Below are 26,318 nucleotides of genomic sequence, written 5' to 3' on the forward strand. Positions count from 1 at the left end.
GGAGGGTTTCCAGCCCCCCGCTCCCTTCCCTTTTAGTCGCCTTCTACGACACGCAGGGAATACGTGGGAAGTATTCTTTCTCCCCTATCCCCAGGGATAGGGGATATATATGAGTGGTTGGGCCATTCTTCGTCTGTTTCCTGGCGCTACCTCACTGACACAGGAAACAGCGATTAAGTATACTGATAATAAAAAGAAATATATGAAGCCTGTTTACTCTGGAAATTCCCACTAGTGAGTGGCTGCAGCGAAAGTCGTCTTAACTGGTGAACTCCAGTGCCAATTTTTAACCTTTAGCTCCTTAGCTTTATGAGACCATTGGTAGATGGCATTTCTAGTTCCATGTTTACAGAGGCTTCTACTCAATATTCCTGATTTTTTTTTCATCTAATGTTTCTACATGGTAATATTCCTGCCAAATGTTCTTACATAATTCTTCTACCAAATGTTCCTTCCTGCTACTTCTATCTATTGCTCTACCATTTTGCCCAAAGGCAGGGTTAGTGCATCATGCTTGCTGCAGGAAAACTATAGTTAAGAATGATATGTGTGGGTTAAGGTTTGCCTAGTATTGCGGGACAAGGGGAGATTGGATGTTTGTTGACAGAATGCCAGCAGCCACACGCAGGTGATGCAGAAAGAAAAGACAGCTACCTTGGTCAGAGGAGTGCAACTTGACAACCACTGAAGTGCTGGCTCACTACGCAGCCATTACTAACCCTCTCAATTCTCAGGTGGGTGTTTCCTCTGTGATTGTGTATGCAATCCACCTTGGATCAGTTTTTTTTACAGTATTACAGTACAAGTATAAGGCTGATCCTACTACTTACAATATGAAGCACTTAGCAAATCATTGCTATTGGTACTGGATTGCATTGTGTATACTAATGTTTGGATGATTAGGTTAGATTTGTATAATGATACATGTGTTAATCATGAAATCTCAGATTGCTGTACATGTATAGGCCTTTCTCCTTGATGTATATTAGATTTTATTTCATTTTCATCATTATTGTTAATTTTTTTTTTTTTTTTTCTTCGCCATTTCCCGCATTAGCGAGGTAGCGTTAAGAACAGAGGACTGGGCCTTTGAGGGAATATCCTCACCTGGCCCCCTTCTCTGTTCCCTCTTTTGGAAAAAAAAAAAAATGAGAGGGGAGGATTTCCAGCCCCCCGCTCTCTTCCCTGTTAGTCGCCTTCTACGACACGCAGGGAATACGTGAGAAGTATTCTTTCCCCCCTATCCCCAGGGATAATTATTGTTAATATTAGTGTTATATTTCATTTTTTCAGACCAGATATGTGAGGGAGAGAGAAATGCAGAAGCTGAATCCATAAATTTACTAAGGTAAAACTAAAGGGGTTGATTATTATTAACCAGTAGTATATAAGTCATGTTCAGTAAGGATAATTCATCTTTAGATATAACTTATATTGTGTTCTGTGGCAGCAAGGTACTACACTTGGAAGCTGTTTCCAGTAAAGCCTGGCATGTACTCTTGGTAACACTGGTTAGGTTAGGTAAATATATATATATATATATATATACACTCGCATAAGCATGGGATTTATCTGTGGAAAAAAAAGTAATGCTGAAATTTTTAGCTTCATCGTAATTCTGATAACTGAAATGAGTATGATATATATGTCTTAATTCATCACATCTCTTTCATCAAACAGGTGTTGTTATGGACAGAGCAAGATAGTTGAAGCAACAAATCTTGCTATCTATGAGTCATAAACATCGTGCTAGTCATTGTTATGGTAGACATTTGATGGTCACCCTCACTCATCATGGACAAAGAAAGTAAGACATAGTTTTGATCCGGTTGAAATACCTGGAGGATCACTTTGGGTTTATGAAAGTGTACAATCCACAGATAGAGAGTGGATGTATGCATGTTAGACCCTTTTTGTTAGATCTTGATGCTGCCCCAATGAGACATAAGCATTTATGCTTATAAAGATGGCCATCAGGATCCTTATAAGAAAACAACTTAAAATTTTGCGTATTTTGTATATTTTACCTTTGGTTTCGGTTCATTATACATGTGACAGCTAAGCTAAAGAGTGGATTTATGCAACTAAAACATGGAAACAAACCTAGTCAATTAGTTGCTCATAGAAAAGTGTAAATTATTAAGCTTTTATATATTTCCTTCAAGACTGGACTTAACAGCAGATGGAACCATGGAAGTGGAAGTGAGTCATAGGATGGGGGAGGGAGCAGGCATTCTGGGAGTGTTGAAGAATGTGTGGAAGGCGAGAATGTTATCTCGGAGAGCAAAAATGGGTATGTTTGAAGGAATAGTGGACCCAACAGTGTTATATGGTTGCAAGGCATGGGCTAAAGATAGAGTTGTACGGAGGAGGGTGGAAAACAACGTATATATTTATTCTTTTGACACAAGTAGGTTGATTGACATAGAGTTGCAATAGCCTTGCAGTAAGAATTAATATTATTGTATGTTTGATTATGATATATTGAAATTCAATATGTGGTGTGAGGTGGTTTGATCAAGTAAGTAGTGGAAGGGTAAGAGAGATGTGTCATAATGAAAAGAGTGGTTGAGAGAGCAGAAGAGTGTTGAAATGGTTTGGACACATGGAGAGAATGAGTGAGGGAAGATTGAGAAAGAGGATATATTTGTCAGAGGTGGAGGGAAGGAGAAGTGGGAGACCAAATTGGAGGTGGAAGGATGACAGCACAAGAGTTTATTTATGCAAATGAGACATGGAAACAAGCCTAATCAATTGGTTACTTGTATGGTAGTGTAAGTTTTTGAAGTTTTATATATTTTCTCCTCCGTCGCATATCTTCGTCTTGTTTTTTATGCATGCACGTTGATTATGACATACCTAAAGAGTTATAATATCCTTGCAATAAGAATTAGTATTTTTTGCTTTATGCTTAATCATGATGTATTTCAATCCAACTCTTAATCCCACAAACTGGGATTTTTCTGTGGAAAACTGTGATGCTGAAATATTTAGCTCAATTATGATAGTGAAAGAGGATTATGTATGTTTTTAATCCACCACATCTCTTTTATTAAACAGTTGTTGATATGGACAGCACAAGATAGTTGAAGCAATGAAGCCTGCATATGTATGAGGCATAAACATCCTGCTCATCATTGTTATTGTAGACGTTTGATGGCTGCCCTCACTTGTCATGAACAATAAAAGTAAGATATGATTTTAATTCAGTATTTGTTAAAACATCATTGGGTTTAGTTTTGGTTTATGAAAGTGTAGGATTCAGAGTTGGTACCTTACACATGACAGCTATAGTTTGAATTTTTGCAAATAAATAGATCCATACACATATGCAGGCATTACATATGTAAACATGTACATATTCGTACTTGTTTGCCTTCATCCTTTCTGTCACTACACAGCCCCACAGGAGAACAACATATATATTTTTTTTTTTACACAAGTAGGTTGATTGACATAGAGTTGCAATAGCCTTGCAGTCATTTATTTATTTATTTTGCTTTGTCGCTGTCTCCTGCGTTTGCAAGGTAGCACAAGGAAACAGACGAAAGAAATGGCCCAACCCACCACCATACACAATGTATATACATACACGTCCACACGCAAATATACATACCTATACATCTCAATGTACACATATATATACACACACAGACACATACATATATACTTATGCACACAATTCACACTGTCTGCCTGTATTCATTCCCATCGCCACCTCACCACACATGGAATACCATCCCCCTCCCCCCTCATGTGTGCGAGGTAGCACTAGGAAAAGACAAAGAATTGATATTATTGTATGCTTAATTATGATGTACTGAAATTCAACCCTCAATCCCGCACACTGTGGAAATTATCTGTGGAAAAAAGAGATGCTGAAATTTTTAGCTTTAACTTAATTCTGTAACTTAAAATGATTATGATATATGTTTGTAATTCACCTCATCTCTTTCATCAAACAGATGTTGATATGGATAGAGCAAGATAGTTGAAGCAACAAATCCTGATATCTATGAGTCATAAACATCCTGCCAGTCATTGTTACGGTAGACATTTGATGGTTACCCTCACTTGTCATGAACAAAGAAAGTAAGATATGGTTTTGATCCAGTTGAAATATCTGGAGGGTTTATGGAAGTGTGCAATCCACAATCCACAGATAGAGAGTGGTTCTGTATGCATGTGAGACCCTTGTTTGTTAGATCTTGATGCTGCCCCAATGAGACATAAGCATTTATGCTTATAAAGATGGCCATCAGGATCCTTATAAGAAAACAACTTAAAATTTTGCGTATTTTGTATATTTTAACTTTGGTTTCAGTTCATGACAGCTAAGCTAAAGAGTGGATTTATGCAACTGAAACATGGAAACAAACCTAGTCAATTAGTTAGTTACTCATAGAAAAGTGTAAATTATTAAGCTTTTATATATTTCCTTCGAGAGTGGACTTAACAGCAGATGGAACCATGGAAGTGAGTCAAAGGTTGGGGGAGGGAGTGAACGTTCTGGGAGTGTTGAAGAATGTGTGGAAGGGGAGAACGTTATCTTAGAGAGCAAAGATGGGGGTATGTGAAAGAATAGTGTTTCCAACAATGTTATATGATTGTGAGGCATGGGCTAAAGATAGAGTTGTGCGGAGGAGGGTGGATGTGTTGGAAATGAAATGTTTAAGGGCAATATGTGGTGCGAGGTGGTTTGATCAAGTAAGTAATGGAATGGTAAGAGAGATATGTCGTAATGAAAAGAGAGTGGTTGAGAGAGCAGAAGAGAGTGTGTTGAAATGGTTTAGACATGGAGAGAATGAGTGAAGAGAAATTGAGAAAGGATATGTGTCAGAGGTGGAGGGAAGAAGAAGTGGGGACCAAATTAGAGGTGGAAGGAGGACAGCACAAAAGTTTATTTATGCAAATGAGACATGGAAACAAGCCTAATCAATTGGTTACTTGTATGGTAGTGTAAGTTTATAAAGTTTTATATATTTCCTCCTCTGTCGCATATTTTCATGGCTTGTTTTTTATGCATGCACGTTGATTATGACATAACTAAAGAGTTAGAATATCCTTGCAATAAGAATTAGTATTTTTTGTTTTATGCTTATTCATGATGTTTTTCAATCCAACTCTTAATCCCACAAACTGGGATTTTTCTGTGGAAAACCGTGATGCTGAAATATTTAGCTCAGTTATGTTAGTGAAAATGAGGATTATATATGTTTGTAATCCACCACATCTCTTTTATTAAACAGTTGTTGATATGGACAGTACAAGATAGTTAAAGCAATGAAGCCTGCTTATCTATGAGGCATAAACATCCTGCCTATCATCGTTATGGTAGAAGTTTGATGGTTGCCCTCACTTGTCATGAACAATGAAAGTAAGATATGATTTTAATTCAGTATTAGTTAAAACATCATTGGTTTTGGTTTTGGTTTATTAAAGTGTAGGATTCAGAGTTGATTCCTTATACATGACAGCTAGAGTGTGGATTTTTGCAAATAAATAGCCGTACACAAACGCAGACATTACATGCATAAACATGTTCATATTGGTACTTGTTTGCCTTCATCCATTCCTGTTGGTACATAACTCATATATATATATTTTTTTCTTACACAAATGGGTTGATTGACATGGAGTTACAATAGCCTTGCAGTAAGAATTGACATTATTGTATGCTTAATAATGATGAAATTGAGATTCAACACTCAATCCCACAAGCCATGGGATTTTCTGTGGAAAAAATAGATGCTGAAATTTTTAGCTTAACTTAATTTTGTTAGCTAAAACATGTATATGTTTGTAATTCACCACATCTCTTTCATCAAACAGGTGTTGATATGGATAGAGCAAGATAGTTAAAACAACAAATCCTGATTATCTACGAGTCATAATCATCCTGCCTGTCATTATTACGGTAGACATTTAATGGTTACCTTCACTCGTCATGAACAAAGAAAGTAAGATATGGTTTTCATCTAGTATTAGTTGAAATATCTGGAGGATCACTTGTGGTTTATGAAAGTGCACATTCCACAATTGGTCCTATATATGTGACAGATAGAGAGTGGATGTATGCATGTGAGACCGTTTGTTATATCCTGATGCTGCCCCACTGTGACATAAGCATTTATGCTTATAAAGATGGCCATCAGGATCGTTGTATGTAACAGGAATAGATGAAGGCAGTAAGTATGAATATATACATGTGTAATATGTATATGTCTGTGTATGTATATGTATGTATACATTGAAATGTATAAGTATGTATGTGGGCATTTATGTATATGCACGTGCATGTGGTAAGTTTTTTTTTTAGTTCATGATGTGTTGATACTTGAAGTCTGAATTTTGTTAAATGACAGCCATTATTTTACTGATGAGTATTAGATACTGTTTGGAAATGAAGGACTGTATACAGAATTTTGAATATATGTGGAAGTCGAGAACATTATCTCGGAAAGCAAAAATGGGTATGTTTGAAGGAGTAGTGGTTCCAACAATGTTGTATGGTTGCGAGGCGTGGGCTATGGATAGAGTTGTGCGCAGGAGGATGGATGTGCTGGAAATGAGATGTTTGAGGACAATATATAAAACTTTATAAACTTACACTACCATACAAGTAACCAATTGATTAGGCTTGTTTCCATGTCTCATTTGCATAAATAAACTCTTGTGCTGTCATCCTTCCACTCAGCCAAGTTTAATCTGAAAGAAATGTATATATTCAATATTCTGCATACAGTCCTTCATTTCCAAACAGTCTCTAATACTTATCAGTAAAATAATGGTTTCCAAACAGTCTCTAATACTTATCAGTAAAATAATGGCTGTCATTTAACAAACTTCAGATTTCAAGTATTAACACATCATGAACTAAAAAAAAAAAAAAGTTATAATGAAAGTACATATCAAATAAAAATAAATATCCTACTACATACCTGTCAACCATGATATACTGTGGCTTTCAAAGTCTTAGGAAATAAAAGAAAATCCAGCTTTCAAAAGATATTCATTAACTGCAAATCAGGAACAAGCACTCAGCCAAGTCTAATCTGAAAGAAATGTTATATTTTATATTATTATACTTTGTCGCTGTCTCCTGCGTTTGCGAGGTAGCGCAAGGAAACAGACAAAAGAAATAGCCCAACCCCCCCCATACACATGTATATACATACGTCCACACACGCAAATATACATACCTACACAGCTTTCCATAGCTTACCCAAGACGCTTCACATGCCTTGATTCAATCCACTGACAGCACGTCAACCCCGGTATACCACATCGCTCCAATTCACTCTATTCCTTGCCCTCCTTTCACCCTCCTGCATGTTCAGGCCCCGATCACACAAAATCTTTTTCACTCCATCTTTCCACCTCCAATTTGGTCTCCCTCTTCTCCTTGTTCCCTCCACCTCCGACACATATATCCTCTTGGTCAATCTTTCCTCACTCATCCTCTCCATGTGCCCAAACCACTTCAAAACACCCTCTTCTGCTCTCTCAACCACGCTCTTTTTATTTCCACACATCTCTCTTACCCTTACGTTACTCACTCGATCAAACCACCTCACACCACACATTGTCCTCAAACATCTCATTTCCAGCACATCCATCCTCCTGCGCACAACTCTATCCATAGCCCACGCCTCGCAACCATACAACATTGTTGGAACCACTATTCCTTCAAACATACCCATTTTTGCTTTCCGGGATAATGTTCTCGACTTCCACACATTCTTCAAGGCTCCCAGAATTTTCGCCCCCTCCCCCACCCTATGATCCACTTCTGCTTCCATGGTTCCATCCGCTGCCAGATCCACTCCCAGATATCTAAAACACTTCACTTCCTCCAGTTTTTCTCTATTCAAACTCACCTCCCAATTGACTTGACCCTCAACCCTACTGTACCTAATAACCTTGCTCTTATTCACATTTACTCTTAACTTTCTTCTTCCACACACTTTACCAAACTCCGTCACCAGCTTCTGCAGTTTCTCACATGAATCAGCCACCAGCGCTGTATCATCAGTGAACAACAACTGACTCACTTCCCAAGCTCTCTCATCCCCAACAGACTTCATACTTGCCCCTCTTTCCAAGACTCTTGCATTTACCTCCCTAACAACCCCATCCATAAACAAATTAAGCAACCATGGAGACATCACACACCCCTGCCGCAAACCTACATTCACTGAGAACCAATCACTTTCCTCTCTTCCTACACGTACACATGCCTTACATCCTCGATAAAAACTTTTCACTGCTTCTAACAACTTGCCTCCCACACCATATATTCTTAATACCTTCCACAGAGCATCTCTATCAATATTTATTTTTATTTGATATGCACTTTCATTATAACTTTTTTTTTTAGTTCATGATGTGTTAATACTTGAAATCTGAATTTTGTTAAATGACAGCCATTATTTTACTGATAAGTATTAGAGACTGTTTGGAAATGAAGGACTGTATACAGAATATTGAATATATACATTTCTTTCAGATTGAACTTGGCTGAGTGGAAGGATGACAGCACAAGAGTTTATTTATGCAAATGAGACATGGAAACAAGCCTAATCAATTGGTTACTTGCATGTTAGTGTAAGTTTATAAAGTTTTATATATTTCCTCCTCCGTCGCATATTTTCATGGCTTGTTTTTTGTGCATGCACGTTGATTATGACATAACTAAAGAGTTAGAATATCCTTGCAATAAGAATTATTTTTCTTGTTTTATGCTTATTCATTATGTTTTTCATTCCAACTCTTAATCCCACAAACCAGGATTTTTCTGTGGAAAACTGTGATCCTGAAATATTTAGCTCAATTATGTTAGTGAAAATGAGGATTATATATGTTTGTAATCCACCACATCTCTTTTATTAAACAGTTGTTGATATGGACAGTACAAGATAGTTAAAGCAATGAAGCCTGCTTATCTATGAGGCATAAACATTCTGCCTATCATCGTTACGGTAGAGGTTTGATGGCTGCCCTCACTTGTCATGAACAATGAAAGTAAGATACGATTTTAATTCAGTATTAGTTAAAACATCATTGGTTTTGGTTTTGGTTTATTAAAGTGTAGGATTCAGAGTTGATTCCTTATACATGACAGCTAGAGTGTGGATTTTTGCAAATAAATAGCCGTACACATACGCAGACATTACATGCATGAACATGTTCATATTGGTACTTGTTTGCCTTCATCCATTCCTGTCGCTACATAACTCAACAGGAAAACAACTGAGTTTGGTAAAGTGTGTGAAAGAAGAAAGTTTAGAGTAAATGTGAATAAGAGCAAGGTAATTAGGTACAGTAGGGTTGAGGGTCAAGTCAATTGGGAGGCAAGTTTGAATGGAGAAAAAACTGGAGGAAGTAAAGTGTTTTAGATATCTGGGAGTGGATCTGGCAGCGGATGGAACCATGGAAGCGGAAGTGGATCATATGGTGGGGGAGGGGGCGAAAATCCTGGGAGCCTTGAAGAATGTGTGGAAGTCGAGATCATTATCTCAGAAAGCAAAAATGGGTATGTTTGAAGGAATAGTGGTTCCAACAATGTTGTATGGTTGCGAGGCGTGGGCTATGGATAGAGTTGTGCGCAGGATGATGGATGTGCTGGAAATGAGATGTTTGAGGACAACGTGTGTGGTGTGAGGTGGTTTGATCAAGTAAGTAACGTAAGGGTAAGAGAGATGTGTGGAAATAAAAAGAGCGTGGTTGAGAGAGCAGAAGAGGGTGTTTTGAAATGGTTTGGGCACATGGAGAGAATGAGTGAGGAAAGATTGACCAAGAGGATATATGTGTCGGAGGTGGAGGGAACGAGGAGAAGTGGGAGACCAGATTGGGGGTGGAGGGAGGGAGTGAATGAGATTTTGTGTGATTGGGGCCTGAACATGCAGGAGGGTGAAAGGAGGGCAAGGAATAGAGTGAATTGGATCGATGTGGTATACCGGGGTTGACGTGCTGTCAGTGGATTGAATCAGGGCATGTGAAGCGTCTGGGGTAAACCATGGAAAGCTGTGTAGGTATGTATATTTGCGTGTGTGGACGTATGTATATACATGTGTATGGGGGTGGGTTGGGCCATTTCTTTCGTCTGTTTCCTTGCGCTACCTCTCAAATGCAGGAGACAGCGACAAAGCAAAAAAAAAAAAAAAAGTTTTTTTACACAAATGGGTTGATTGACATACACGAGTTACAATAGCCTTGCAGTAAGAATTAATATTATTGTATGCTTGATAATGATGAAATTGAGATTCAACACTCAATCCCACAAGCCATGGGATTTTCTGTGGAAAAAATAGATGCTGAAATTTTTAGCTTAACTTAATTTTGTTAGCTAAAACATGTATATGTTTGTAATTCACCACATCTCTTTCATCAAACAGGTGTTGATATGGATAGAGCAAGATAGTTAAAACAACAAATCCTGATTATCTACGAGTCATAATCATCCTGCCAGTCATTATTACGGTAGACATTTAACGGTTACCTTCACTCGTCATGAACAAAGAAAGTAAGATATGGTTTTCATCTAGTATTAGTTGAAATATCTGGAGGATCACTTGTGGTTTATGAAAGTGCACATTCCACAATTGGTCGTTTATATTTGACAGATAGAGAGTGGATGTATGCATGTGAGACCGTTTGTTATATCCTGATGCTGCCCCATGGTGACATAAGCATTTATGCTTATAAAGATGGCCATCAGGATCGTTGTATGTAACGGGAATAGATGAAGGCAGTAAGTATGAATATATACATGTGTAATATGTATATGTCTGTGTATGTATATGTATGTATACATTGAAATGTATAAGTATGTATGTGGGCATTTATGTATATGCACGTGTATGTGGTTGGGTTGAGCCATTTGTTTTTTTTATTTGATATACACTTTCATTATAAGTTTTTTTAAGTTCATGATGTGTTGATACTTGAAACATGAATTTTGTTGCATGACTAGCTATTATTTTACTGATAAGTATTAGATATTGTTTGGGAATAAAGGACTGTATACAGAGTATTGAATTTATACATTTCTTTCAGATTAAACTTGGCTGAGTGGAGATGTGCTTGTTCCTGATTTGCAGTTAATGAATATCTTTTGAAAGCTGGATTTGCTTTTATTTCCTAAGACTTTGAAAGCCACAGTATGTCATGGTTGACAGGTATGTAGTAGGATATTTCTTTTTATTTGATATGCACTTTCATTATAACTTTTTTTTTTTAGTTCATGATGTGTTGATACTTGAAGTCTGACTTTTGTTAAATGACAGCCATTATTTTACTGATGAGTATTAGATACTGTTTGGAAATGAAGGACTGTATACAGAATATTGAATATATACATTTCTTTCAGACTAGATTTGGCTGAGTGCTTGTTCCTGATTTGCAGTTAATGAATGTCTTTTGAAAGCTAGATTTTCCTTTATTTCCTAAGACTTTGAAAGCCACAGTATATCATGGTTGACAGGTATGTTGTAGGATATTTCTTTTTATTTGATATGCACTTTCATTATAACTTTTTTTTTTTAGTTCATGATGTGTTGATACTTGAAGTCTGAATTTTGTTAAATGACAGCCATTATTTTACTGATGAGTATTAGATACTGTTTGGAAATGAAGGACTGTATACAGAATTTTGAATATATACATTTCTTTCAGAGTAGACTTGGCTGAGTGCTTGTTCCTGATTTGCAGTTAATGAATATCTTTTGAAAGCTGGATTTTCTTTTTTTTCCTAAGACTTTGAAAGCCACAGTATATCATGGTTGACAGGTATGTTGTAGGATATTTCTTTTTATTTGATATGTACTTTCATTATAACTTTTTTTTTTTTAGTTCATGATGTGTTAATACTTGAAATCTGAAGTTTGTTAAATGACAGCCATTATTTTACTGATAAGTATTAGAGACTGTTTGGAAACCATTATTTTACTGATAAGTATTAGAGACTGTTTGGAAATGAAGGACTGTACGCAGAATATTGAATATCCCTGGGGATAGGGGAGAAAGAATACTTCCCACGTATTCCCTGCGTGTCGTAGAAGGCGACTAAAAGGGGAGGGAGTGGGTGGCTGGAAATCCTCCCCTCTCGTTTTTTTTTTTAATTTTCCAAAAGAAGGAACAGAGAAGGGGGCCAGGTGAGGATTTTCCCTCTAAGGCCCAGTCCTCTGTTCTTAACGCTACCTCGCAAATGCGGGAAATGGCGAATAGTATGAAAAAAAAAAAACATTTCTTTCAGATTAAACTTGGCTGAGTGGAAGGATGACAGCACAAGAGTTTATTTATGCAAATGAGACATGGAAACAAGCCTAATCAATTGGTTACTTGTATGGTAGTGTAAGTTTATAAAGTTTTATATATTTCCTCCTCCGTCGCATATTTTCATGGCTTGTTTTTTATGCATGCACGTTGATTATGACAACTAAAGAGTTAGAATATCTTTGCAATAAAGATTATTTTTCTTGTTTTATGCTTATTCATTATGTTTTTCATTCCAACTCTTAATCCCACAAACTAGGATTTTTCTGTGGAAAACCGTGATCCTGAAATATTTAGCTCAATTATGTTAGTGAAAATGAGGATTATATATGTTTGTAATCCACCACATCTCTTTTATTAAACAGTTGTTGATATGGACAGTACAAGATAGTTAAAGCAATGAAGCCTGCTTATCTATGAGGCATAAACATTCTGCCTATCATCGTTACGGTAGAGGTTTGATGGCTGCCCTCACTTGTCATGAACAATAAAAGTAAGATATGATTTTAATTCAGTATTAGTTAACACATCATTGGTTTTGGTTTTGGTTTATTAAAGTGTAGGATTCAGAGTTGATTCCTTATACGTGACAGCTAGAGTGTGGATTTTTGCAAATAAATAGCCGTACACATACGCAGACATTACATACATAAACATGTTCATATTGGTACTTGTTTCCCTTCATCCATTCCTGTCGCTACATAACTCAACAGGAAAACAACTGAGTTTGGTAAAGTGTGTGAAAGAAGAAAGTTAAGAGTAAATGTGAGTAAGAGCAAGGTAATTAGGTACAGTAGGGTTGAGGGTCAAGTGAATTGGGAGGTAAGTTTGAATGGAGAAAAACTGGAGGAAGTAAAGTGTTTTAGATATCTGGGAGTGGATCTGGCAGCGGATGGAACCATGGAAGCGGAAGTGGATCATAGGGTGGGGGAGGGGGCGAAAATCCTGGGAGCGATGAAGAATGTGTGGAAGTCGAGATCATTATCTCGGAAAGCAAAAATGGGTATGTTTGAAGGAATAGTGGTTCCAACAATGTTGTATGGTTGCGAGGCGTGGGCTATGGATAGAGTTGTGCGCAGGATGATGGATGTGCTGGAAATGAGATGTTTGAGGACAATGTGTGGTGTGAGGTTGTTTGATCAAGTAAGTAACGTAAGGGTAAGAGAAATGTGTGGAAATCAAAAGAGCGTGGTTGAGAGAGCAGAAGAGGGTGTTTTGAAATGGTTTGGGCACATGGAGAGAATGAGTGAGGAAAGATTGACCAAGAGGATATATGTGTCGGAGGTGGAGGGAAAGAGGAGAAGTGGGAGACCAGATTGGGGGTGGAGGGATGGAGTGAATGAGATTTTGTGTGATTGGGGCCTGAACATGCAGGAGGGTGAAAGGAGGGCAAGGAATAGAGTGAATTGGATCGATGTGGTATACTGGGGTTGACGTGCTGTCAGTGGATTGAATCAGGGCATGTGAAGCGTCTGGGGTAAACCATGGAAAGCTGTGTAGGTATGTATATTTGCGTGTGTGGACGTATGTACATACATGTGTATGGGGGTGGGTTGGGCCATTTCTTTCGTCTGTTTCCTTGCGCTACCTCTCAAATGCGGGAGACAGCGACAAAGCAAAGAAAAAAAAAAAAACTTTTTTATACAAATGGGTTGATTGACATACGAGTTACAATAGCCTTGCAGTAAGAATTAATATTATTGTATGCTTGATAATGATGAAATTGAGATTCAACACTCAATCCCACAAGCCATGGGATTTTCTGTGGAAAAAATAGATGCTGAAATTTTTAGCTTAACTTAATTTTGTTAGCTAAAACATGTATTTGTTTGTAATTCACCACATCTCTTTCATCAAACAGGTGTTGATATGGATAGAGCAAGATAGTTAAAACAACAAATCCTGATTATCTACGAGTCATAATCATCCTGCCTGTCATTATTACGGTAGACATTTAACGGTTACCTTCACTCGTCATGAACAAAGAAAGTAAGATATGGTTTTCATCTAGTATTAGTTGAAATATCTGGAGGATCACTTGTGGTTTATGAAAGTGCACATTCCACAATTGGTCGTTTATATTTGACAGATAGAGAGTGGATGTATGCATGTGAGACCGTTTGTTATATCCTGATGCTGCCCCATGGTGACAAGCATTTATGCTTATAAAGATGGCCATCAGGATCGTTGTATGTAACGGGAATAGATGAAGGCAGTAAGTATGAATATATACATGTGTAATATGTATATGTCTGTGTATGTATATGTATGTATACATTGAAATGTATAAGTATGTATGTGGGCATTTATGTATATGCACGTGTATGTGGTTGGGTTGAGCCATTTGTTTTTTTTATTTGATATACACTTTCATTATAAGTTTTTTTAAGTTCATGATGTGTTGATACTTGAAACATGAATTTTGTTGCATGACTAGCTATTATTTTACTGATAAGTATTAGATATTGTTTGGGAATAAAGGACTGTATACAGAGTATTGAATTTATACATTTCTTTCAGATTAAACTTGGCTGAGTGGAGATGTGCTTGTTCCTGATTTGCAGTTAATGAATATCTTTTGAAAGCTGGATTTGCTTTTATTTCCTAAGACTTTGAAAGCCACAGTATGTCATGGTTGACAGGTATGTAGTAGGATATTTCTTTTTATTTGATATGCACTTTCATTATAACTTTTTTTTTTTAGTTCATGATGTGTTGATACTTGAAGTCTGACTTTTGTTAAATGACAGCCATTATTTTACTGATGAGTATTAGATACTGTTTGGAAATGAAGGACTGTATACAGAATATTGAATATATACATTTCTTTCAGACTAGACTTGGCTGAGTGCTTGTTCCTGATTTGCAGTTAATGAATGTCTTTTGAAAGCTAGATTTGCCTTTATTTCCTAAGACTTTGAAAGCCACAGTATATCATGGTTGACAGGTATGTTGTAGGATATTTCTTTTTATTTGATATGCACTTTCATTATAACTTTTTTTTTTTAGTTCATGATGTGTTGATACTTGAAGTCTGAATTTTGTTAAATGACAGCCATTATTTTACTGATGAGTATTAGATACTGTTTGGAAATGAAGGACTGTATACAGAATTTTGAATATATACATTTCTTTCAGAGTAGACTTGGCTGAGTGCTTGTTCCTGATTTGCAGTTAATGAATATCTTTTGAAAGCTGGATTTTCTTTTTTTTCCTAAGACTTTGAAAGCCACAGTATATCATGGTTGACAGGTATGTTGTAGGATATTTCTTTTTATTTGATATGTACTTTCATTATAACTTTTTTTTTTTTAGTTCATGATGTGTTAATACTTGAAATCTGAAGTTTGTTAAATGACAGCCATTATTTTACTGATAAGTATTAGAGACTGTTTGGAAACCATTATTTTACTGATAAGTATTAGAGACTGTTTGGAAATGAAGGACTGTACGCAGAATATTGAATATCCCTGGGGATAGGGGAGAAAGAATACTTCCCACGTATTCCCTGCGTGTCGTAGAAGGCGACTAAAAGGGGAGGGAGTGGGTGGCTGGAAATCCTCCCCTCTCGTTTTTTTTTAATTTTCCAAAAGAAGGAACAGAGAAGGGGGCCAGGTGAGGATTTTCCCTCTAAGGCCCAGTCCTCTGTTCTTAACGCTACCTCGCAAATGCGGGAAATGGCGAATAGTATGAAAAAAAAAAAAACATTTCTTTCAGATTAAACTTGGCTGAGTGGAAGGATGACAGCACAAGAGTTTATTTATGCAAATGAGACATGGAAACAAGCCTAATCAATTGGTTACTTGTATGGTAGTGTAAGTTTATAAAGTTTTATATATTTCCTCCTCCGTCGCATATTTTCATGGCTTGTTTTTTATGCATGCACGTTGATTATGACAACTAAAGAGTTAGAATATCTTTGCAATAAAGATTATTTTTCTTGTTTTATGCTTATTCATTATGTTTTTCATTCCAACTCTTAATCCCACAAACTAGGATTTTTCTGTGGAAAACCGTGATCCTGAAATATTTAGCTCAATTATGTTAGTGAAAATGAGGATTATATATGTTTGTAATCCACCACATCTCTTTTATTAAACAGTTGTTGATATGGACAGTACAAGATAGTTAAAGCAATGAAGCCTGCTTATCTATGAGGCATAAACATTCTGCCTATCATCGTTACGGTAGAGGTTTGATGGCTGCCCTCACTTGTCATGAACAATAAAAGTAAGATATGATTTTAATTCAGTATTAGTTAACACATCATTGGTTTTGGTTTTGGTTTATTAAAGTGTAGGATTCAGAGTTGATTCCTTATACGTGACAGCTAGAGTGTGGATTTTTGCAAATAAATAGCCGTACACATACGCAGACATTACATACATAAGCATGTTCATATTGGTACTTGTTTCCCTTCATCCATTCCTGTCGCTACATAACTCAACAGGAAAACAACTGAGTTTGGTAAAGTGTGTGAAAGAAGAAAGTTAAGAGTAAATGTGAGTAAGAGCAAGGTAATTAGGTACAGTAGGGTTGAGGGTCAAGTGAATTGGGAGGTAAGTTTGAATGGAGAAAAACTGGAGGAAGTAAAGTGTTTTAGATATCTGGGAGTGGATCTGGCAGCGGATGGAACCATGGAAGCGGAAGTGGATCATAGGGTGGGGGAGGGGGCGAAAATCCTGGGAGCGATGAAGAATGTGTGGAAGTCGAGATCATTATCTCGGAAAGCAAAAATGGGTATGTTTGAAGGAATAGTGGTTCCAACAATGTTGTATGGTTGCGAGGCGTGGGCTATGGATAGAGTTGTGCGCAGGATGATGGATGTGCTGGAAATGAGATGTTTGAGGACAATGTGTGGTGTGAGGTTGTTTGATCAAGTAAGTAACGTAAGGGTAAGAGAAATGTGTGGAAATCAAAAGAGCGTGGTTGAGAGAGCAGAAGAGGGTGTTTTGAAATGGTTTGGGCACATGGAGAGAATGAGTGAGGAAAGATTGACCAAGAGGATATATGTGTCGGAGGTGGAGGGAAAGAGGAGAAGTGGGAGACCAGATTGGGGGTGGAGGGATGGAGTGAATGAGATTTTGTGTGATTGGGGCCTGAACATGCAGGAGGGTGAAAGGAGGGCAAGGAATAGAGTGAATTGGATCGATGTGGTATACTGGGGTTGACGTGCTGTCAGTGGATTGAATCAGGGCATGTGAAGCGTCTGGGGTAAACCATGGAAAGCTGTGTAGGTATGTATATTTGCGTGTGTGGACGTATGTACATACATGTGTATGGGGGTGGGTTGGGCCATTTCTTTCGTCTGTTTCCTTGCGCTACCTCTCAAATGCGGGAGACAGCGACAAAGCAAAGAAAAAAAAAAAAACTTTTTTATACAAATGGGTTGATTGACATAGAGTTACAATAGCCTTGCAGTAAGAATTAATATTAATGTATGCTTGATAATGATGAAATTGAGATTCAACACTCAATCCCACAAGCCATGGGATTTTCTGTGGAAAAAATAGATGCTGAAATTTTTAGCTTAACTTAATTTTGTTAGCTAAAACATGTATTTGTTTGTAATTCACCACATCTCTTTCATCAAACAGGTGTTGATATGGATAGAGCAAGATAGTTAAAACAACAAATCCTGATTATCTACGAGTCATAATCATCCTGCCTGTCATTATTACGGTAGACATTTAACGGTTACCTTCACTCGTCATGAACAAAGAAAGTAAGATATGGTTTTCATCTAGTATTAGTTGAAATATCTGGAGGATCACTTGTGGTTTATGAAAGTGCACATTCCACAATTGGTCGTTTATATTTGACAGATAGAGAGTGGATGTATGCATGTGAGACCGTTTGTTATATCCTGATGCTGCCCCATGGTGACAAGCATTTATGCTTATAAAGATGGCCATCAGGATCGTTGTATGTAACGGGAATAGATGAAGGCAGTAAGTATGAATATATACATGTGTAATATGTATGTCTGTGTATGTATATGTATGTATACATTGAAATGTATAAGTATGTATGTGGGCATTTATGTATATGCACGTGTATGTGGTTGGGTTGAGCCATTTGTTTTTTTATTTGATATACACTTTCATTATAACTTTTTTTTAAGTTCATGATGTGTTGATACTTGAAACATGAATTTTGTTGCATGACTAGCTATTATTTTACTGATAAGTATTAGATATTGTTTGGGAATAAAGGACTGTATACAGAGTATTGAATTTATACATTTCTTTCAGATTAAACTTGGCTGAGTGGAGATGTGCTTGTTCCTGATTTGCAGTTAATGAATATCTTTTGAAAGCTGGATTTGCTTTTATTTCCTAAGACTTTGAAAGCCACAGTATATCATGGTTGACAGGTATGTAGTAGGATATTTCTTTTTATTTGATATGCACTTTCATTATAACTTTTTTTTTTTTAGTTCATGATGTGTTGATACTTGAAGTCTGAATTTTGTTAAATGACAGCCATTATTTTACTGATGAGTATTAGATACTGTTTGGAAATGAAGGACTGTATACAGAATATTGAATATATACATTTCTTTCAGATTAGACTTGGCTGAGTGCTTGTTCCTGATTTGCAGTTAATGAATGTCTTTTGAAAGCTGGATTTGCTTTTATTTCCTAAGACTTTGAAAGCCACAGTATATCATGGTTGACAGGTATGTAGTAGGATATTTCTTTTTATTTGATATGCGCTTTCATTATAACTTTTTTTTTTTTAGTTCATGATGTGTTGATACTTGAAGTCTGAATTTTGTTAAATGACAGCCATTATTTTACTGATGAGTATTAGATACTGTTTGGAAATGAAGGACTGTATACAGAATTTTGAATATATACATTTCTTTCAGAGTAGACTTGGCTGAGTGCTTGTTCCTGATTTGCAGTTAATGAATATCTTTTGAAAGCTGGATTTTCTTTTTTTTCCTAAGACTTTGAAAGCCACAGTATATCATGGTTGACAGGTATGTAGTAGGATATTTCTTTTTATTTGATATGTACTTTCATTATAACTTTTTTTTTTTTAGTTCATGATGTGTTAATACTTGAAATCTGAAGTTTGTTAAATGACAGCCATTATTTTACTGATAAGTATTAGAGACTGTTTGGAAACCATTATTTTACTGATAAGTATTAGAGACTGTTTGGAAATGAAGGACTGTATGCAGAATATTAAATATCCCTGGGGATAGGGGAGAAAGAATACTTCCCACGTATTCCCTGCGTGTCGTAGAAGGCGACTAAAAGGGGAGGGAGTGGGTGGCTGGAAATCCTCCCCTCTCGTTTTTTTTAATTTTCCAAAAGAAGGAACAGAGAAGGGGGCCAGGTGAGGATTTTCCCTCTAAGGCCCAGTCCTCTGTTCTTAACGCTACCTCGCAAACGCGGGAAATGGCGAATAGTATGAAAAAAAAAAAAAAAAAATTTCTTTCAGATTAAACTTGGCTGAGTGGAAGGATGACAGCACAAGAGTTTATTTATGCAAATGAGACATGGAAACAAGCCTAATCAATTGGTTACTTGTATGGTAGTGTAAGTTTATAAAGTTTTATATATTTCCTCCTCCGTCGCACATTTTCATGGCTTGTTTTTTATGCATGCACGTTGATTATGACATAACTAAAGAGTTAGAATATCTTTGCAATAAAAATTATTTTTCTTGTTTTATGCTTATTCATTATGTTTTTCATTCCAACTCTTAATCCCACAAACTAGGATTTTTCTGTGGAAAACCGTGATCCTGAAATATTTAGCTCAATTATGTTAGTGAAAATGAGGATTATATATGTTTGTAATCCACCACATCTCTTTTATTAAACAGTTGTTGATATGGACAGTACAAGATAGTTAAAGCAATGAAGCCTGCTTATCTATGAGGCATAAACATTCTGCCTATCATCGTTACGGTAGAGGTTTGATGGCTGCCCTCACTTGTCATGAACAATGAAAGTAAGATATGATTTTAATTAAGTATTAGTTAACACATCATTGGTATTGGTTTTGGTTTATTAAAGTGTAGGATTCAGAGTTGATTCCTTATACGTGACAGCTAGAGTGTGGATTTTTGCAAATAAATAGCCGTACACATACGCAGACATTACATACATAAGCATGTTCATATTGGTACTTGTTTCCCTTCATCCATTCCTGTCGCTACATAACTCAACAGGAAAACAACTGAGTTTGGTAAAGTGTGTGAAAGAAGAAAGTTAAGAGTAAATGTGAGTAAGAGCAAGGTAATTAGGTACAGTAGGGTTGAGGGTCAAGTGAATTGGGAGGTAAGTTTTAATGGAGAAAAACTGGAGGAAGTAAAGTGTTTTAGATATCTGGGAGTGGATCTGGCAGCGGATGGAACCATGGAAGCGGAAGTGGATCATAGGGTGGGGGAGGGGGCGAAAATCCTGGGAGCGATGAAGAATGTGTGGAAGTCGAGATCATTATCTCGGAAAGCAAAAATGGGTATGTTTGAAGGAATAGTGGTTCCAACAATGTTGTATGGTTGCGAGGCGTGGGCTATGGATAGAGTTGTGCGCAGGATGATGGATGTGCTGGAAATGAGATGTTTGAGGACAATGTGTGGTGTGAGGTTGTTTGATCAAGTAAGTAACGTAAGGGTAAGAGAAATGTGTGGAAATCAAAAGAGCGTGGTTGAGAGAGCAGAAGAGGGTGTTTTGAAATGGTTTGGGCACATGGAGAGAATGAGTGAGGAAAGATTGACCAAGAGGATATATGTGTCGGAGGTGGAGGGAAAGAGGAGAAGTGGGAGACCAGATTGGGGGTGGAGGGATGGAGTGAATGAGATTTTGTGTGATTGGGGCCTGAACATGCAGGAGGGTGAAAGGAGGGCAAGGAATAGAGTGAATTGGATCGATGTGGTATACCGGGGTTGACGTGCTGTCAGTGGATTGAATCAGGGCATGTGAAGCGTCTGGGGTAAACCATGGAAAGCTGTGTAGGTATGTATATTTGCGTGTGTGGACGTATGTACATACATGTGTATGGGGGTGGGTTGGGCCATTTCTTTCGTCTGTTTCCTTGCGCTACCTCTCAAATGCGGGAGACAGCGACAAAGCAAAGAAAAAAAAAAAACTTTTTTATACAAATGGGTTGATTGACATAGTTACAATAGCCTTGCAGTAAGAATTAATATTAATGTATGCTTGATAATGATGAAATTGAGATTCAACACTCAATCCCACAAGCCATGGGATTTTCTGTGGAAAAAATAGATGCTGAAATTTTTAGCTTAACTTAATTTTGTTAGCTAAAACATGTATTTGTTTGTAATTCACCACATCTCTTTCATCAAACAGGTGTTGATATGGATAGAGCAAGATAGTTAAAACAACAAATCCTGATTATCTACGAGTCATAATCATCCTGCCTGTCATTATTACGGTAGACATTTAATGGTTACCTTCACTCGTCATGAACAAAGAAAGCTAGATTTTCTTTTATTTCCTAAGACTTTGAAAGCCACAGTATATCATGGTTGAGAGGTATGTAGTAGGATATTTATTTGTATTTGATATGCACTTTCATTATAACTTTTTTTTTTAGTTCATGATGTGTTGATACTTGAAGCCTGAATTTTGTTAAATGACAGTCATTATTTTACTGATGAGTATTTGATATTGTTTGGAAATGAAGGACTGTATACTGAATATTGAATATATACATTTCTTTCAGATTAAACTTGGCTGAGTGCTTGTTCCTGATTTGCAGTTAATGAATATCTTTTGAAAGCTAGATTTTCTTTATTTCCTAAGACTTTGAAAGCCACAGTATATCATGGTTGACAGGTATGTAACATGATTTAGATGTTTTGTTGGTCATAATCATGTAAATTATTGAAATAGTTTGCCCTTGAACATATATATGCATTATAAGCTATTAACATGACCTGGTGATTTGAAATGATTGAGAATACATGAATGAAATTATGGTTATTCATTTTACTCTAAGCAATGTGCTGTATATAGATATATCTTGTGTTTCAAGGCACTGATATTTGTGTGTAAAAGTTTTTTCCGAGACAATTCTCTCTTTTATTATACTGAGAGGTGTACAATTCACTCCTTTGACTGAGGCTATAAAGGATAGTTATGTTTGTTAGCTTGCATAGTTCGCCTTGATTTATAGTTTATTTTATGTTTCAGGAAGTCTAAAGTTTATTACTTTATTTCATTTCTAGTTTTTTCCCTGTACATTAGCCACATATAGTCTCATTCAGCCTTCTGTAAAGTATTTCCTGAAGCAGATGACTGAGTCTTCAAGAAAATATCCTGACAGGTCTCTCTTTTTCATTGTCCCTTTAGAGTTGATACAGGGTTGCGTGATGTCTCTGTGATTGTTTAATTTGTTTATGGATGGGGCTGTTAGGGAGATGAATGCATTAGTTTTGGAAAGAGGGGCAAGTATGTAGTCTGTTGTGGATGAGAGAGCTTGGGAAGTGAGTTAGTTGTTGTTCACTGATGATACAGCGCTGGTGGCTGATTTGGTTGAGAAACTGGTGGCTGAGTTTGGTAAAGTGTGCAAAAGAAGAAAGCTGAGAGTAAATGTGAATATCAAGGTTATTAGGTACAGTAGGGTTGAGTGACAAGTCAGTTGGGAGGTAAGTTTGAAAGGAGAAAAACTGGAGGAAGTGTTTTAGATATCTGGGAGTGGATTTGGCGGTGGATGGAACCATGGAAGTGGAAGTGAGTCACAGGGTGGGTAAGGGACGAAAATTCGGGGAGTGTTGAAAAATGTGTGGAAGGCAAAACATTATCTCGGAAAGCAAAAATGGGTATGTTTGAAGGAATAGTGGTTCCAACAATGTTATGTGGTTGTGAGGCGTGGGCTATAGATAGAGTTGTGTGGAGGAGGGTGAATGTGTTGGAAATGAGATGTTTGAGGAGTAAGGTGGTTTGATTGAGTATGAAAGGGTAAGAGAGATGTGTGGTATTAAAAAGTGTGGTTGACAGCAGAATAGGGTGTTCTGAAATGGATTGTTCACATGGAGAGAATGTGTGAGGAAAGATTGACAAAGATGATATATGTGTCAGAGGTGGAGGGAATGAGAAATGGGAGACCAAATTGGAGGTGGAAAGATGGAGTGAAAAAGATTTTGAATGATCAAAACCAGAACATGCAGATGGGTGAAAGGCGTGCAAGGAATAGAGTGACGTGCTGTCAGTGGATTGAACCAGGGCATGTGAAGCGTCTGGGGTAAACCATGGAAAGTTCGGCGCGGCCTGGATGTGGAAAAGGAGTTGTGGTTTTAGTGCATTATACGTGAACGAATGTGGCCTTTGTTGTCTTTTCCTAGCACTACCTCGCATGGATGGGGTGAGGGGTTTTTCATTTCATGTGTGATGGGGTGGCAACGGGAAGGAATGAAGGCAGACAGTATGAATTATGTACATGTGTATATATGTATATTTCTGTGTATGTATATATATGTTTATGTTGAAATTTATAGGTATGTATATGTGCATGTGTGGACGTGTATGTATATACATGTGTATGTAGGTGGGTTGGGTCATTCTTTCGTCTGTTTCCTTGCGCTACCTCACTAACGCGAGAAACAGCGACAAAACATGATTTAAAAAATGAGTGAATTGGCCATTCTTCGTCTGTTTCCTGGTGCTGCCTCACTGACACAGGAAGTGGTGATCAAGTATGATAAAACGAAGAATGAGCTGCATGAGTTAGATGTTGTCAAATGTTACGTATGACAAGGAGAGATTGTATGTATTTGGAGAGAATGCCAGTAGTCCACATGTTAGTAAGGTAGAAAGAAAAGAGAGCTACTCGGTCAGGAGTGCAACTTTACAACCACCAAAGTGCTGGCTCATTAAGTGGGTGTCACTACCCAGGTGGGTAGTGTTGGTAATATACCTCCCTGGTCGTTGGCTGCCTACCAGCTGCTTCCTACCTCATACACTCTCTGTACTTTACAAACACCACAGTAGCAAAACATTCACTTTGAAACAAAATGACGGCACTCCTGTACACCACATTTACAAAGCATATTCATTGCAGTAGCATGCCATGTGCTAACCAGCTGCTGCCTCTGCCCTTTCTAGCATATCTCAAAAGTTTCACATACCATACCATTTGCTTTCATACATATGCATTGTATTTTGTATCTAAATGTATTTCAGGTATGGTTTGATTGATCCCGATAGATTTGTTCCAGTTTCCCGGATTAGTTTGAGCAATAGAAAGGTTGGTTTTCTTTAATGGTTGATTCGCAAATTCCTGTCAAATTATTCATTTTTAGCCTTTCAATGATGACTATTTTTCGTCACCTGACCTATAAATGTAGACAGATTTTGCTGATTTTATTTGTGATTGTGTTCTTTATTTTTGTAATAAAAGCTTTGTTTCAAGATATATTTTCCCACAGATGTGAAAGTCATATTTTAGAAGGTGGACTTGTTAACAAGAACTACTTTGTTAAATGGAAGCTCTTGCAGTCCGTGATACATTGCATATACCACGACATTAAAAGCAAGTTAGTAAAGATATGCAGTTGGGAACAATTGGATGTTTACAAGGACTTCTTTTGAACGGCAAGGACTTGTGTGGTTATGGAAGACGATTTATGTAATACATTGTTTGATGATATAAGTACTTAGGTTCACTGCTGTACTACGACAGTCATTTTATCTTGCATCAATGCTTTTTCAATTTAGGTACATTTTAAAGGCTTACTTCTGTAGATTGCTTTTTATAGCAAAATTTCATTTCTTTGATCAAAGGGGTAATGAAAACATTTTTGATTATGGATTATGGTTTTGTAGAGTTCCGCTTGTGTAAGGAAATAAAAAAGAAATAATCAAACAATTTTTTTATCCACCTCATGTAGACCATCCCTGTGCATTTTGATACTGTTGATTGAGAGGATGGTGGCATGCTCACAAACAGAATATAGAAAGGCAATTAGCTTTTACGAAAGTTGGTTCTGAAATGAACGGAGGACTTTTTATTGGTAGATTAAGGTACTTCTGTGATTGGGAAGGGAGAAGGACAAGGGGTTCATGGTGAAGGTTGCTATACATCAAGTATGATATTATGATTGTTAAATCTGTTGGTGTGGGAAGTAAATGCAAGGGTCATTCAGCAAGAGGTGGGCCATTGGTGTGTTGGGAAGGTAAGGTGAATTAGATGCTGTTTGTAGATGAAATGATGATGGCAAACTCCAGAGAACTTTTAGCTGTTGATAGTGTTTGGGAGAATGTTTGGAAGGAGAAATATTAAAGAAAGAAAATAAGATGTAAGCAAAATTAAGATATTTATGTTGGAGAGAGTGTAAGGTTGAGGGAAAATGAGGGTAAGAAAACATGGGAGAGATGTGGCTTCAGGAGAGGTAAAGTGAAATAGAATTTGAGAAAAAATGAACCGTTTGACATTTATGGATGCAAGACGAGCGTGTGATAGGGTTGACATCGTTGTTGAAGATATTGCTAATATTGGAAATTTCTATAGCCAGTTACAAGTTTTTACATAGAGAGGAAAGTGTGTGTGAAGTGAAAACGTAGGAGGATGGCGGTGCCAACTAAAGATGAGTCTTCAGGGTGTGTGATAACATAGTTCTTTACTTACTGTGGACTGAGGGACGTTGAGCGAAGGGTTGTTTTATGGCATGCAGAGTAAGGGGGATGCAAACTTCAAAGAGCATTGCGGTAGGTAGAAATAGTAAGGTATATAAAAGTTTGCGTAAATGGACAAAAGGAAGTTAATAAGGTGCTGTGGCAGGACCAAAGAAGGTAGTTCGAGAGTGGAAGACGTTTGTGTGACTTAAATACCTTAAAATGGACATGACAACGGATGTAACCATAGGACCATAGGGAATGAAATGAGTCAGGGTCTTAGAGGCGGACTGAGGATTCAAGGACAAGATTAAGTTTGGAGTTACTGAAAATCTTGCTTTGTTTGAATAACCTGAAACAGGAAGAGGTAGAAGTGTTATATAATGTGGATGGGGGCAGATAGATTGTGCGTGAATCGCATCAAGCATGCTGTGATTAAAGT

The 26,318-nt window shown here is 37.1% G+C and overlaps 1 long non-coding RNA gene across 21 annotated transcripts; it reads left to right on the forward strand.

The window, feature by feature from the left end:
- LOC139759528 (uncharacterized) lies at positions 1-25,127 on the forward strand. Of its 21 annotated transcripts, XR_011715085.1 has the most exons (30): positions 7-734; positions 1,294-1,348; positions 1,681-1,807; positions 3,061-3,188; positions 3,966-4,092; positions 5,250-5,377; positions 5,833-5,960; positions 8,510-8,607; positions 8,897-9,024; positions 10,398-10,525; positions 11,059-11,180; positions 11,372-11,485; positions 11,677-11,790; positions 12,257-12,769; positions 14,138-14,265; positions 14,797-14,918; positions 15,110-15,223; positions 15,415-15,528; positions 15,994-16,091; positions 16,379-16,506; positions 17,874-18,001; positions 18,531-18,652; positions 18,845-18,958; positions 19,151-19,264; positions 19,732-19,829; positions 20,119-20,246; positions 21,611-21,796; positions 21,987-22,099; positions 24,446-24,509; positions 24,691-25,127. It is a non-coding gene; the product is annotated as an uncharacterized lncRNA (long non-coding RNA). The 21 variants fall into 21 exon arrangements; XR_011715086.1 differs by adding an exon at positions 18,102-18,227 and having other exon boundaries at positions 1-734; positions 15,994-16,506; positions 19,732-20,246; XR_011715080.1 differs by adding an exon at positions 10,626-10,753 and having other exon boundaries at positions 2-734; positions 15,994-16,506; positions 19,732-20,246.
- Positions 25,128-26,318: the final 1,191 nt, after the last annotated feature.

This window comes from Panulirus ornatus, chromosome 33 (genome assembly GCF_036320965.1).
Source record: "Panulirus ornatus isolate Po-2019 chromosome 33, ASM3632096v1, whole genome shotgun sequence".
NCBI classification, from domain to species: Eukaryota; Metazoa; Arthropoda; class Malacostraca; order Decapoda; family Palinuridae; genus Panulirus; species Panulirus ornatus.